This window comes from Euprymna scolopes, chromosome 30 (assembly GCF_053919585.1).
Source record: "Euprymna scolopes isolate OS-2025 chromosome 30, ASM5391958v1, whole genome shotgun sequence".
NCBI classification, from domain to species: Eukaryota; Metazoa; Mollusca; class Cephalopoda; order Sepiida; family Sepiolidae; genus Euprymna; species Euprymna scolopes.
Window position 1 is genome coordinate 91,363,866 of NC_136511.1, and position 15,574 is coordinate 91,379,439.

Below are 15,574 nucleotides of genomic sequence, written 5' to 3' on the forward strand. Positions count from 1 at the left end.
CAAACACACACGCACACGCATGCATACATATATACACATATCCAAAAACATATACAACTTAAACAAATACATACATACATACATACATACAATTTAAGGGGAGGGAATGGCCGGTATCTACAAACTCTGGAATAAGGCAAATAAATGTGTATGTAAATGCATATAGTAAAATATAAGTAAACAAATACATAGAATAAAAATGAGTAGGCTGATGTATATATTTAATTAATAGGTATTATATATTATAAGCTCTATTTCCTTTTCGGTTTTATTGAGCTTTTACATCTGGTTGAGATTACTTTACTTGTAAATATTAACTCTTTAATATCTATAATATATTTTAAGTTTACCATTTTGATTACCTTGGTAAACTTATTGTAATTTTCACACATATATATATATATATATATATATATATATATTTTATACAATCAGAAAAAACAACACCTTTTTTTTTTTTTTTAGTAGTACACAATTTTTGTTTTTATTATTTTTTATGACATGTTATTATATATTTTTTCTTAGTCTGACAGCTGTTTCGAAGGGTAAAAGGACAAACGGTTATTTTAATTATAACATACCGAATTTTCATTATTTACCGTTCTCTTCGGAGACAATTAAAATCAATTAATTACAGTCAAACAATTGTTTTTAAAACTCACATGGGGATGGAATTTTTTATCGAGGTTGCCATCTTTAAAAATTTTCCATGGGTTTTTTATAGATCCATATTTTCTTTTTGTTAGCCTTATTTTCGTATTTTTTGGTTTTTTAATTTCTTTCCAATTTATGTATCTAATATCAATTATGTTAATTCTGCATTCTTATTTTGTTTCTTCTTTTATTACGTTTGATTTATTATTTACGAAATTATTTAATTAATTTTTAACTTCTTCTTAAGCTAGTAATTTTTTCCTTTTTTTCCCCCGTATCTCTTGGGTGTTTACGTTACATTTTATTTTTTAGCCGTCTATACGTATTTTTTTCTGTTATTGTTTTTTTTCGTATTTATTTTATTATTAGGCTAAAATGGTTATCATTATGTACATATTTATTATTTCTTATTCTTATATTATGTTTTTTGTTAATTATTTTCGTTATTTCCAATTTATAATGTTTAGTGTCAAGTTTATGGTCTTTTCTGATTTTGCGATTAAAGGGAATTAACTCTATCAATTCTTTGTTTCTTATTTATTCAGTCATTAACTTACATCTTTTAGAATTTGTGCATTTACCTTATAATTTAGTAGTCAAAGGGAAATAACTTATTTATTTTTGGTTTCAATTATTAATCTTTGTCATTTTGCTAATTTTTTTTATTTATCATATTATTATTTATTAATCATGTGTATTTATGTTGTGTTCAGGTTTGTTATTTATAAGTTTATTTGCTATTCTAATATTTTTTATTCATTTATCTTAAACTCGGTTTTTTTGGTGAAAAGAAAATATTTTTGTTCAGTTTTTTGTCTATCTATTTGTTTACTTATTATCTATATCTTGATATTAAGAACTTATTTTTATGCAGACATATTTGTATGTTGTCTGTACGGTGATTTAACAATGAGTTTTTATCAGATGTTAGTATTTTGTAGGATTCTAGTAAACATAAGGAACATTTGCCTGATTTTGATGGATGATAACTTTTTGCCCTACCTATCACGGACCATTTCAAAGTGTACTCTATATTTTTGCTTTTTAGCTCACGTATCCATTCCCCAAGTGCAGTGTCATTATTATTTTTCTTTCTATTTGTTTCTCTCCCACTATGGTTATTATTAGTATTATTAGTGTTTGCTGTGTTATTTATTATATTTCTGCTACTATTATTGTTTTTGTTAAATGATGAAATATGATTGTTTAGCCGGGTTTTAAACTGAGTGCTCGTACTACCAATGTATGCTTTTACACCTCTATTAGTTTTAACTTCACATTTATATACAACATCTGATACGAGGCAATTTCCTTCTAACGGGCATTCCATAGCTACACGGCAGTTGCATCCACAGTTTTCATTCCTATTATTTTCTAAGTTATTATTATTTGCTTTTTCTATTTTGGCTCTGTTCGTTCCTATTATATTTCTAATTATATTTGGTGAGGTTGAGTAAGAAATTTTTACAGTGTTTTTGTTTATGATTTTACTTAATTTATTGCTTGGTGGAAAGTTTTTATCTATTATTTCATAGAATTCTTTTGGAATATTATTTTTAATATGTATAGAGTATGGGATGTTGAACCATGTTTGTTGCTTCCTCCTATTCTTTCTATTTGTGTTAGTGTTGTTCTCCCTTCTTATTGTTTTTTCACGGGTGCTGGTACTTATGTTGTTATCAGTTCTGTTATTTGTTCCTATTTTATTTCTATTTCTATTCATTACTCTATTATATGATATTATATTTACATTTGTCCTAAAGTTAGTGTGTTCAACATTATGGTTCTTTATGTACTGTATTCTTTTATTGTAACCTGATTTTTTTATTGCTTCGTTATAGTACTCCCTATTTTTGTTAAATTTGTCTTCATTAATTGATATTTTAGATAGTCTTTTAGATATGTTTGGTATTATTGCAGCTTTCATGGATGGTGGGTGATTAGATCTATTATCAATGTAGTACAATGCCTGGTTAGGTTTGTGGTAAGGTTCATAAGTTTTATTTATTATATCTAGGGTAAGGTCCAGAAAGTTAACGGTTTTGTAGTTTTCATTGAAGGTTATTGTTAGTCCTAAATCATTATATATTTTCTTTATCTTAGTTTTTGTGTTCTTAACTATTCTTAAACTACCATTTATGTAAAACAGAGCATCATCACGATATAGCCCACCTTTTAGCTCTGGAATCTCTTCACTTAGTTTCTGCAATATGTATAGGCCTACTACATCAGTTGCCTGACTGGAGTCTGCCGATCCCATCGTGATGTCGAAGTTTAGGTCCCTGTTCAAAATAAAAAAAAAAAAAAATAAAAAAATAAATAAATAAATAAATAAAAAAAAAAAAAGGTGTTGTTTTTTCTGATTGTATAAATTATATTGCTCTGAATTCTCATCGAGCTAAACCGAGGTTAATATTGGTACAATAATCAATATAATACCATTTAAAAGGTATTAAGATTGATTGTTAAAAAAATCCATATATATATATATATATATATATATATATATATATATATATATATATATATGTATGTATATATATATATATATATATATATACTATTTGTCACACTAATGGTGAGATTAAATGCCACAATTTCATAATACGTGGATCAACGCATTTGGATATTCTTTTAAAAAACGAATTCTTATTCTTTTCTGTTTCCATATACATTGATTATTTTCATTTTACGATTACACGCAGTTCTCTTCGTACATATTTTCTATATGGTTCATGAATGCTTAGCATTCAGTAATATCGATGCACCGGTTTCATAAGTATTAAAGTATTGCAATTCACTTACATTCAATAGAAAACTAAACAGGTTACTTTTTTTTTACATAGGCATCACCATTTATCACCACTCAAGGATAAGGGTTAAGCAGTGTACAGTAGTAAAATTTGAGAAAATAGTAATCATTAGTAATGGAAATTCGATAAATCTGTTAACTTAAGTGGCTCATCAAGAACTTGTTTACATTGGACAACTAATGAATAGAGCATTGTGAACACAACACGATGAGTGACATGAGTAACATGCTTTTGTAAAGTTTAATGTTTAGGCTTTAATATATACGAGGAGCTTTCCAAAATCATAAAAGTAAGTCCTATTTTTTTTAATTCATTTGAATAGAGGGAATGGCAAATTGCATTGTTATGATGTCTAAACTTATGAATTTATGATCTGAACGTTTTAGCTCATTATTGCAGATATTTACGATCTGAGACTCTAAGGAAGAAACCTCTGTCTTGAACATGCGTCAGAAGCAGTGATGCGTCATTGAATTTCTGGCCAAAGTGCATTAAGAATGGTGGTGACTATGAAAAATATAAATTTTAGAGTAAAAAAGGTAATTTTAATGGTGCCATTCCTGTCTTCGTAGATCTCAACATTTTCAGCTAAAAAAAGTAAGCTTTACATTTGGAATGGCCATCATATAAAATAAAAATGAAAAATAGGAAGCTTTGCATTTGGAATGGCCATCATATAAAATATAAATAAAAAAAATAGGAAGCTTTATATTTGGAATGACCATCATATGAAATAAAAAAAAAATAGGAAGCTTTACATTTGGAATGGCCATCATATAAAATAAAAAAAAAATAGGAAGCTTTACATTTGGACTGGCCATCATATAAACTAAACATAAAAAAAATAGGAAGCTTTACATTTGGAATGGCCATCATATAAAATATAAATAAAAAAAATAGGAAGCTTTACATTTGGAATGGCAATCATATTAAATAAAATGAAAAAATAGGAAGCTTTACATTTGGAATGGCCATCATATAAAATATAAATAAAAAAAATAGGAAGCTTTACATTTGGAATGGTCATCATATAAAATATAAATAAAAAAATAGGAAGCTTTACATTTGGAATGGCCATCATATGAAATAAAAAAAAATAGGAAGCTTTACAGTTGGAATGGCCATCATATGAAATAAAAAAAAAATAGAAAGCTTTACATTTGGAATGGCCATCATATAAACTAAAATAAAAAACATAGGAAGCTTTACATTTGGAATGGCAATCATATAAAATAAAAACAAAAAATAGGAAGCTTTACATTTGGAATGGCCATCATATAAAATATAAATAACAAAATAGGAAGCTTTACATTTGGAATGGCCATCATATGAAATAAAAAAAAAATATGAAACTTTACATTTGGAATGGCCATCATATAAAATAAAAAAAAAATAGGAAGCTTTACATTTGGAATGGCCATCATATAAAATTTTAAAAAATAGGAAGCTTTACATTTGGAATGGCCATCATATAAAATAAAAAAAAATAGGAAGCTTTACATTTGGAATGGCCATCATATAAAATAAAAAAAAAATAGGAAGCTTTACATTTGGAATGGCCATCATATAAAATAAAAAAAAAATAGGAAGCTTTACATTTGGAATGGCCATCATATAAAATAAAATGAAACATAGGAAGCTTTCCATTTGGAATGGCCATCATATGAAATAAAATAAAAAAAATAGGAAGCTTTACATTTGGAATGGCAATCATATTAAATAAAATGAAAAAATAGGAAGCTTTACATTTGGAATGGCCATCATATAAAATAAAAATAAAAATAGGAAGCTTTACATTTGGAATAACCATCATATAAAATAAAAAAAAAAAAGAGGAAGCTTTACATTTGGAATGGCCATCATATAAAATAAAAAAAATAGGAAGCTTTACATTTGGAATGGCCATCATACAAAATAAAATAAAAAACATAGGAAGCTTTACATTTGGAATGGCCATCATATAAAATAAAAAAAAAATAGGAAGCTTTACATTCGGAATGGCCATCATATAAAATAAAAAAAAAATAGGAAGCTTTACATTTGGAATGGACATCATATAAAATAAAAAAAAATAGGAAGCTTTACATTTGGAATGGCCATCATATAAAATAAAATAAAAAACATAGGAAGCTTTACATTTGGAATGGCCATCATATAAAATAAAAAAAAAATAGGAAGCTTTACATTTGGAATGGCCATCATATAAAATAAAATGAAACATAGGAAGCTTTCCATTTGGAATGGCCATCATATGAAATAAAATAAAAAAAATAGGAAGCTTTACATTTGGAATGGCAATCATATTAAATAAAATGAAAAAATAGGAAGCTTTACATTTGGAATGGCCATCATATAAAATAAAAATAAAAATAGGAAGCTTTACATTTGGAATGGCCATCATATAAAATAAAAAAAAAAAAGAGGAAGCTTTACATTTGGAATGGCCATCATATAAAATAAAAAAAATAGGAAGCTTTACATTTGGAATGGCCATCATACAAAATAAAATAAAAAACATAGGAAGCTTTACATTTGGAATGGCCATCATATAAAATAAAAAAAAAATAGGAAGCTTTACATTCGGAATGGCCATCATATAAAATAAAAAAAAAATAGGAAGCTTTACATTTGGAATGGACATCATATAAAATAAAAAAAAATAGGAAGCTTTACATTTGGAATGCCCATCATATAAAATAAAATAAAAAACATAGGAAGCTTTACATTTGGAATGGCCATCATATAAAAAAAAAAAAAAAATATAGGAAACTTTACATTTGGAATGGCCATCATATGAAATAAAATAAAAAAAATAGAGAGTTTTACATTTGGAATGGCCATCATATAAAATATAAATAAAAAAATAGGAAGCTTTACATTTGGAATGGCCATCATATAATATAAACATAAAAAAAAAAAAGCTTTACATTTTGAATGGCCATCATATAAAATATAAATAAAAAAAATAGGAAGCTTTACATTTGGAATGGCCATCATATAAAATAAAAAAAAAATAGGAAGCTTTACATTTGGAATGGCCATCATATAAAAAAAAAAAAAAATAGGAAGCTTTACATTTGGAATGGCCATCATATGAAATAAAAAATAAATAAGAAGCTTTACATTTGGAATGGCCATCATATAAAATATAAATAAAAAAAATAGGAAGCTTTACATTTGGAATGGCCATCATATGAAATAAAATAAAAAATAGGAAGTTTTACATTTGGAATGGCCATCATATAAAACAAAAAAAAATCGGAAGCTTTACATTTGGAATGGCAATCATATAAAATAACATAAAAAAAATAGGAAGCTTTACATTTGGAATGGCCATCATATAAAATTTAAAAAAATAGGAAGCTTTACATTTGGAATGGCCATCATATAAAATAAAAAAAAATAGGAAGCTTTACATTTGGAATGGCCATCATATAAAATAAAAAAAAAATAGGAAGCTTTACATTTGGAATGGCCATCATATAAAATAAAAAAAAAATAGGAAGCTTTACATTTGGAATGGCCATCATATAAAATAAAATGAAACATAGGAAGCTTTCCATTTGGAATGGCCATCATATGAAATAAAATAAAAAAAATAGGAAGCTTTACATTTGGAATGGCAATCATATTAAATAAAATGAAAAAATAGGAAGCTTTACATTTGGAATGGCCATCATATAAAATAAAAATAAAAATAGGAAGCTTTACATTTGGAATGGCCATCATATAAAATAAAAATAAAAAAGAGGAAGCTTTACATTTGGAATGGCCATCATATAAAATAAAAAAAATAGGAAGCTTTACATTTGGAATGGCCATCATACAAAATAAAATAAAAAACATAGGAAGCTTTACATTTGGAATGGCCATCATATAAAATAAAAAAAAAATAGGAAGCTTTACATTCGGAATGGCCATCATATAAAATAAAAAAAAAATAGGAAGCTTTACATTTGGAATGGACATCATATAAAATAAAAAAAAATAGGAAGCTTTACATTTGGAATGCCCATCATATAAAATAAAATAAAAAACATAGGAAGCTTTACATTTGGAATGGCCATCATATAAAAAAAAAAAAAAATATAGGAAACTTTACATTTGGAATGGCCATCATATGAAATAAAATAAAAAAAATAGAGAGTTTTACATTTGGAATGGCCATCATATAAAATATAAATAAAAAAATAGGAAGCTTTACATTTGGAATGGCCATCATATAATATAAACATAAAAAAAAAAAAGCTTTACATTTTGAATGGCCATCATATAAAATATAAATAAAAAAAATAGGAAGCTTTACATTTGGAATGGCCATCATATAAAATAAAAAAAAAATAGGAAGCTTTACATTTGGAATGGCCATCATATAAAACAAAAAAAAATCGGAAGCTTTACATTTGGAATGGCCATCATATGAAATAAAATAAAAAATAGGAAGTTTTACATTTGGAATGGCCATCATATAAAACAAAAAAAAATCGGAAGCTTTACATTTGGAATGGCAATCATATAAAATAACATAAAAAAAATAGGAAGCTTTACATTTGGAATGGCCATCATATAAAATAAAAAAAAAATAGGAAGCTTTACATTTGGAATGGCCATCATATAAAATAAAAAAAAAATAGGAAGCTTTACATTTGGAATGGCCATCATATAAAATAAAAAAAAAATAGGAAGCTTTACATTTGGAATGGCCATCATATACAATAAAAAAAATAGGAAGCTTTACATTTGGAATTGCCATCATATAAAATAAAATAAAAAACATAGGAAGCTCTACATTTGGAATGGCAATCATATTAAATAAAATAAAAAAATAGGAAGCTTTACATTTGGAATGGCCATCATATAAAATAAAAAAAAAAAAAAGAAGCTTTACATTTGGAATGGCCATCATATAAAATAAAAAAAATAGGAAGCTTTACATTTGGAATGGCCATCATACAAAATAAAATAAAAACATAGGAAGCTTTACATTTGGAATGGAAATCATATAAAATAAAAAAAAAAATAGGAAGCTTTACATTTGGAATGGCCATCATATAAAATATAAATAAAAAAAATAGGAAGCTTTACATTTGGAATGGCCATCATATGAAATAAAAAAAAAATATGAAGCTTTACATTTGGAATGGCCATCATATAAAATAAAAAAAAATAGGAAACTTTACATTTGGAATGGCCATCATATAAAACAAAAATTAAAAATAGGAAACTTTACATTTGGAATGGCCATCATATGAAATAAAATAAAAAAAATAGAGAGTTTTACATTTGGAATGGCCATCATATAAAATATAAATGAAAAAATAGGAAGCTTTACATTTGGAATGGCCATCATATAAAATAAACATAAAAAAATAGGAAGCTTTACATTTTGAATCGCCATCATATAAAATAAAATAAAAAAATAGGAAGCTTTACATTTGGAATGGCCATCATATAAAATATAAATAAAAAAATAGGAAGCTTTACATTTGGAATGGCCATCATATAAAATATAAATAAAAAAATAGGAAGCTTTACATTTGGAATGGCCATCATATAAAATAAAAAAAAAATAGGAAGCTTTACATTTGGAATGGCCATCATATAAAAAAAAAAAATAGGAAGCTTTACATTTGGAATGGCCATCATATAAAATAAAAAAAAAATAAGAAGCATTACATTTGGAATGGCCATCATATAAAATATAAATAAAAAAAATAGGAAGCTTTACATTTTGAATGGCCATCATATAAAATAAAATAAAAAAATAGGAAGCTTTACATTTGGAATCGCCATCATATTAAATAAAATGAAAAAATAGGAAGCTTTACATTTGGAATGGCCATCATATAAAATAAAATGAAAAATAGGAAGCTTTACATTTGGAATGGCCATCATATAAAATAAAAAAAAAAGAGGAAGCTTTACATTTGGAATGGCCATCATATAAAATAAAAAAAAAATAGGAAGCTTTACATTTGGAATGGCCATCATATAAAATAAAATAAAAAACATAGGAAGCTTTACATTTGGAATGGCCATCATATAAAATAAAATAAAAATACGAAGCTTTACATTTGGAATGGCCATCATATAAAATAAAAAAAAAATAGGAAGCTTTACATTCGGAATAGCCATCATATAAAATAAAAAAAACATAGGAAGCTTTACATTTGGAATGGCCATCATATAAAATAAAAAAAATAGGAAGCTTTACATTTGGAATGGCCATCATATAAAATAATATAAAAAACATAGGAAGCTTTACATTTGGAATGGCCATCATATAAAACAAACATAAAAAAAATAGGAAACTTTACATTTGAAATGGCCATCATATGAAATAAAAAAAAAATAGGAAGCTTTACATTTGGAATGGACATCATATGAAATAAAATAAAAAAAATAGAAAGTTTTACATTTGGAATAGCCATCATATAAAATATAAATAAAAAAATAGGAAGCTTTACATTTGGAATGGCCATCATATAAAAAAAAAAAAAAAATAGAAAGCTTTACATTTGGAATGGCCATCATATAAAATAAAAAAAAAATAAGAAGCTTTACATTTGGAATGGCCATCATATAAAATATAAATACAAAAAAAATAGGAAGCTTTACATTTGGAATGGCCATCATTTGAAATAAAATAAAAAATAGGAAGTTTTACATTTGGAATGGCCATCATATAAAACAAAAAAAAATCGGAAGCTTTACATTTGGAATGGCCAACATATAAAATAAAATAAAAAACATAGGAAGCTTTACATTTGGAATGGCCATCATATAAAATAAAATAAAAAACATAGGAAGCTTTACATTTGGAATGGCCATCATATAAAATAACATAAAAAAAATAGGAAGCTTTACATTTGGAATGGCCAACATATAAAATAAAATAAAAAACATAGGAAGCTTTACATTTGGAATGGCCATCATATAAAATAAAATAAAAAACATAGGAAGCTTTACATTTGGAATGGCCATCATATAAAATAAAATAAAAATACGAAGCTTTACATTTGGAATGGCCATCATATAAAATAAAAAAATAATAGGAAGCTTTACATTCGGAATAGCCATCATATAAAATAAAAAAAACATGGGAAGCTTTACATTTGGAATGGCCATCATATAAAATAAAAAAAAATAGGAAGCTTTACATTTGGAATGGACATCATATGAAATAAAATAAAAAAAATAGAAAGTTTTACATTTGGAATGGCCATCATATAAAATATAAATAAAACAATAGGAAGCTTTACATTTGGAATGGCCATCATATAAAATAAACATAAAAAAATAGGAAGCTTTACATTTTGAATGGCCATCATATAAAATATAAATAAAAAAAATAGGAAGCTTTACATTTGGAATGGCCATCATATAAAATATAAATAAAAAAATAGGAAGCTTTACATTTGGAATAGCCATCATATAAAATAAAAAAAAATAGGAAGCTTTACATTTGGAATGGCCATCATATAAAATAAAAAAAAAATAGGAAGCTTTACATTTTGACTGGCCATCATATAAAATGTAAATAAAAAAAATAGGAGCTTTACATTTGGAATCGCCATCATATAAAATATAAATAAAAAAATAGGAAGCTTTACATTTGGAATGGCCATCATATAAAATATAAATTTAAAAAAATACAAAGCTTTACATTTGGAATGGCCATCATATAAAATATAAATAAAAAAAAATACTAAGCTTCACATTTGGAATGGCCATCATATAAAATAAAATAAAAAATAGTAAGCTTTACATTTGGAATGGCCATCATATAAAATAAAAAAAAAATAGGAAGCTTTACATTTGGAATGGCCTTCATATAAAATATAAATAAAAAATAGGAAGCTTTACATTTGGAATGGCCATCATATAAAATGAAAATACGAAGCTGTACATTTTGAATGGCCAACATAAAAAATAAAAATAAAAAAATACGAAGCTTTACATTTGGAATGGCTATCATATAATAAAAAAATAGGAAGCTTTACATTCGGAATGGCCATCATATACAATAAAAATAAAAAATAGGAAGCTTTACATTTGGAATGGCAATCATTAGAAATAAAAAAAAAAAACTAGGAAGCTTTACATTTGGAATGGCCATCATATGAAATGAAAATAAAAAATAGGAAGCTTTACTTTTGGAATGGCCATAATATAAAATAAAAAAAAAATAGGAAGCTTTACATTTGGAATGGCCATCATATGAAATGAAAATAAAAAATAGGAAGCTTTACTTTTGGAATGGCCATCATATAAAAAAAACATAAAAAAAATAGGAAGCTTTACATTTGGAATGGCCATCATATAAAATATAAATAAAAAAAATACGAAGCTTTACATTTGGAATGGTCATCATATAAAATATAAATACAAAAATAGGAAGCTTTACATTTGGAATGGCCATCATATAAAATATAAATTAAAAAAAATACGAAGCTTTACATTTGGAATGGCCATCATATAAAATATAAATAAAAAATAGGAAGATTTACATTTGGATTGGCCATCATATAAAATAAAAAAAAAATAGGAAGCTTTACATTTGGAATGGCCATCATATAAAATAAAAAAAAAATACGAAGCTTTACATTCGGAATGGCCATCATATACAATAAAAATAAAAAATAGGAAGCTTTACATTTGGAATGGCCATCATATAAAATATAAATAAAAAAATAGGAAGCTTTACATTTGGAATGGCCATCATATAAAATATAAATAAAAAAAAATAGAAAGCTTTACGTTTGGAATGGCCATCATATAAAATATAAATAAAAAATAGGAAGCTTTACATTTGGAATGGCCATCATATAAAACAAAATAAAAAATAAGAAGCTTTACATTTGGAATGGCCATCATATAAAATAAAAACAAAAAATAGGAAGCTTTACATTTGGAATGGCCATCATATAAAATATAAATAAAAAATAGGAAGCTTTACATTTGGAATGGCCATCATATAAAATATAAATAAAAAAAAATACGAAGCTTTACATTTGGAATGGCCATCATATAAAATATAAATAAAAAAAAATACGAAGCTTTACATTTGGAATGGCCATCATATAAAATATAAAAAAAAAAAATACGAAGCTTTACATTTGGAATGGCCATCATATAAAATAAATAAAAAGAAACAGGAAGCTTTACATTTGGAATGGCCATCATATAAAAAAAAATAAAAAATAGTAAGCTTTACATTTGGAATGGCCATCATAAAAAAAAAAAAAAAATAGGAAGCTTTACATTTGGACTGGCCTTCATATAAAATATAAATAAAAAATAGGAAGCTTTACATTTGGAATGGCCATCATATAAAATATAAATAAAAAATAGTAAGCTTTACATTTGGAATGGCCATCATATAAAATGAAAATACGAAGCTGTACATTTGGAATGGCCAACATAAAAAAAATAATTAAAAAAATACGAAGCTTTACATTTGGAATGGCCATCATATAAAAAAAAAAAATAGGAAGCTTTACATTCGGAATTGCCATCATATACAATAAAAATAAAAAATAGGAAGCTTTACATTTGGAATGGCAATCATAAACAATAAAAATAAAAAACTAGGAAGCTTTACATTTGGAATGGCCATCATATGAAATGAAATAAAAAACATAGGAAGCTTTACATTTGGAATGGCCATCATATAAAATATAAATAAAAAATAGTAAGCTTTACATTTGGAATGGCCATCATATAAAATAAAAACAACATAGGAAGCTTTACATTTGGAATGGCCATCATATAAAATAAAAAAAATAGGAAGCTTTACATTTGGAATGGACATCATATGAAATATAAATAAAAAAATAGGAAGCTTTACATTTGGAATGGCCATCATATAAAATAAACAAAAAAAAAATAGGAAGCTTTACATTTTGAATGGCCATCATATAAAATATAAATAAAAAATAGGAAGCTTTATATTTGGAATGGCCATCATATAAAATATAAATAAAAAAATAGGAAGCTTTACATTTGGAATGGCCATCATATAAAATAAAAAAAAAATAGGAAGCTTTACATTTGGAATGGCCATCATATAAAATAAAAAAAAAATAGGAAGCTTTACATTTTGAATGGCCATCATATAAAATATAAATAAAAAATAGGAAGCTTTACATTTGGAATGGCCATCATATAAAATATAAATTTAAAAAAATACGAAGCCTTACATTTGGAATGGCCATCATATAAAATATAAATAAAAAAAAAAACGAAGCTTTACATTTGGAATGGCCATCATATAAAATAAATAAAAAGAAACAGGAAGCTTTACATTTGGAATGGCCATCATATAAAATAAAATAAAAAATAGTAAGCTTTACATTTGGAATGGCCATCATATAAAATAAAAAAAAAATAGGAAGCTTTACATTTGGAATGGCCTTCATATAAAATATAAATAAAAATAGGAAGCTTTACATTTGGTATGGCCATCATATAAAATAAAAAAAAAAAATAGTAAGCTTTACATTTGGAATGGCCATCATATAAAATGAAAATACGAAACTGTACATTTGGAATGGCCAACATAAAAAATAAAAATAAAAAAATACGAAGCTTTACATTTGGAATGGCCATCATATAAAAAAAAAATAGGAAGCTTTACATTCGGAATGGCCATCATATACAATAAAAAAAAAAAATAGGAAGCTTTACATTTGGAATGGCAATCATAAGAAATAAAAAAAAAAACTAGGAAGCTTTACATTTGGAATGGCCATCATATGAAATGAAAATAAAAAATAGGAAGCTTTACTTTTGGAATGGCCATAATATAAAATAAAAAAAAAAATAGGAAGCTTTACATTTGGAATGGCCATCATATAAAATATAAATAAAAAATAGGAAGCTTTACATTTAGAATGGCCATCATTTAAAATAAATAAATAAAATAGGAAGCTTTACATTTGGAATGGCCATCATATAAAATAAAAAAAAAATAGGAAGCTTTACATTTGGAATGGCCATCATATGAAATAAAATAAAAAAAATAGAAAGTTTTACATTTGGAATGGCCCTCATATAAAATATAAATAAAAAAATAGGAAGCTTTACATTTGGAATGACCATCATAAAAAAAAAACATAAAAAAAATAGGAAGCTTTACATTTTGAATGGCCATCATATAAAATTTAAAAAAATAGGAAGCTTTACATTTGGAATGGCCATCATATAAAATAAAAAAAAATAGGAAGCTTTACATTTGGAATGGCCATCATATAAAATAAAAAAAAAATAGGAAGCTTTACATTTGGAATGGCCATCATATAAAATAAAAAAAAAATAGGAAGCTTTACATTTGGAATGGCCATCATATAAAATAAAATGAAACATAGGAAGCTTTCCATTTGGAATGGCCATCATATGAAATAAAATAAAAAAAATAGGAAGCTTTACATTTGGAATGGCAATCATATTAAATAAAATGAAAAAATAGGAAGCTTTACATTTGGAATGGCCATCATATAAAATAAAAATAAAAATAGGAAGCTTTACATTTGGAATAACCATCATATAAAATAAAAAAAAAAGAGGAAGCTTTACATTTGGAATGGCCATCATATAAAATAAAAAAAATAGGAAGCTTTACATTTGGAATGGCCATCATACAAAATAAAATAAAAAACATAGGAAGCTTTACATTTGGAATGGCCATCATATAAAATAAAAAAAAAATAGGAAGCTTTACATTCGGAATGGCCATCATATAAAATAAAAAAAAAATAGGAAGCTTTACATTTGGAATGGACATCATATAAAATAAAAAAAAATAGGAAGCTTTACATTTGGAATGGCCATCATATAAAATAAAACAAAAAACATAGGAAGCTTTACATTTGGAATGGCCATCATATAAAATAAAAAAAAAATAGGAAGCTTTACATTTGGAATGGCCATCATATAAAATAAAATGAAACATAGGAAGCTTTCCATTTGGAATGGCCATCATATGAAATAAAATAAAAAAAATAGGAAGCTTTACATTTGGAATGGCAATCATATTAAATAAAATGAAAAAATAGGAAGCTTTACATTTGGAATGGCCATCATATAAAATAAAAATAAAAATAGGA

General features: G+C 25.4%; 2 protein-coding genes across 14 annotated transcripts in view; one reads left to right on the forward strand and one right to left on the reverse strand.

Annotated features, from left to right (window-relative positions):
* Positions 1–12,125, reverse strand: part of LOC145254568 (uncharacterized) — a 29,168-nt gene extending 17,043 nt beyond the window's left edge. Inside the window, exon 1 of the mRNA XM_080113167.1 lies at positions 2,827–12,125. The gene's annotated coding sequence lies outside the window, so the exon portion shown is untranslated. The remainder of the gene's footprint in view (positions 1–2,826) is intronic.
* LOC145254565 (dual specificity calcium/calmodulin-dependent 3',5'-cyclic nucleotide phosphodiesterase 1A-like) overlaps positions 1–15,574 on the forward strand; it is a 1,571,136-nt gene that overhangs the window by 932,559 nt on the left and 623,003 nt on the right. The gene's annotated exons all lie outside the window — the stretch shown is intronic.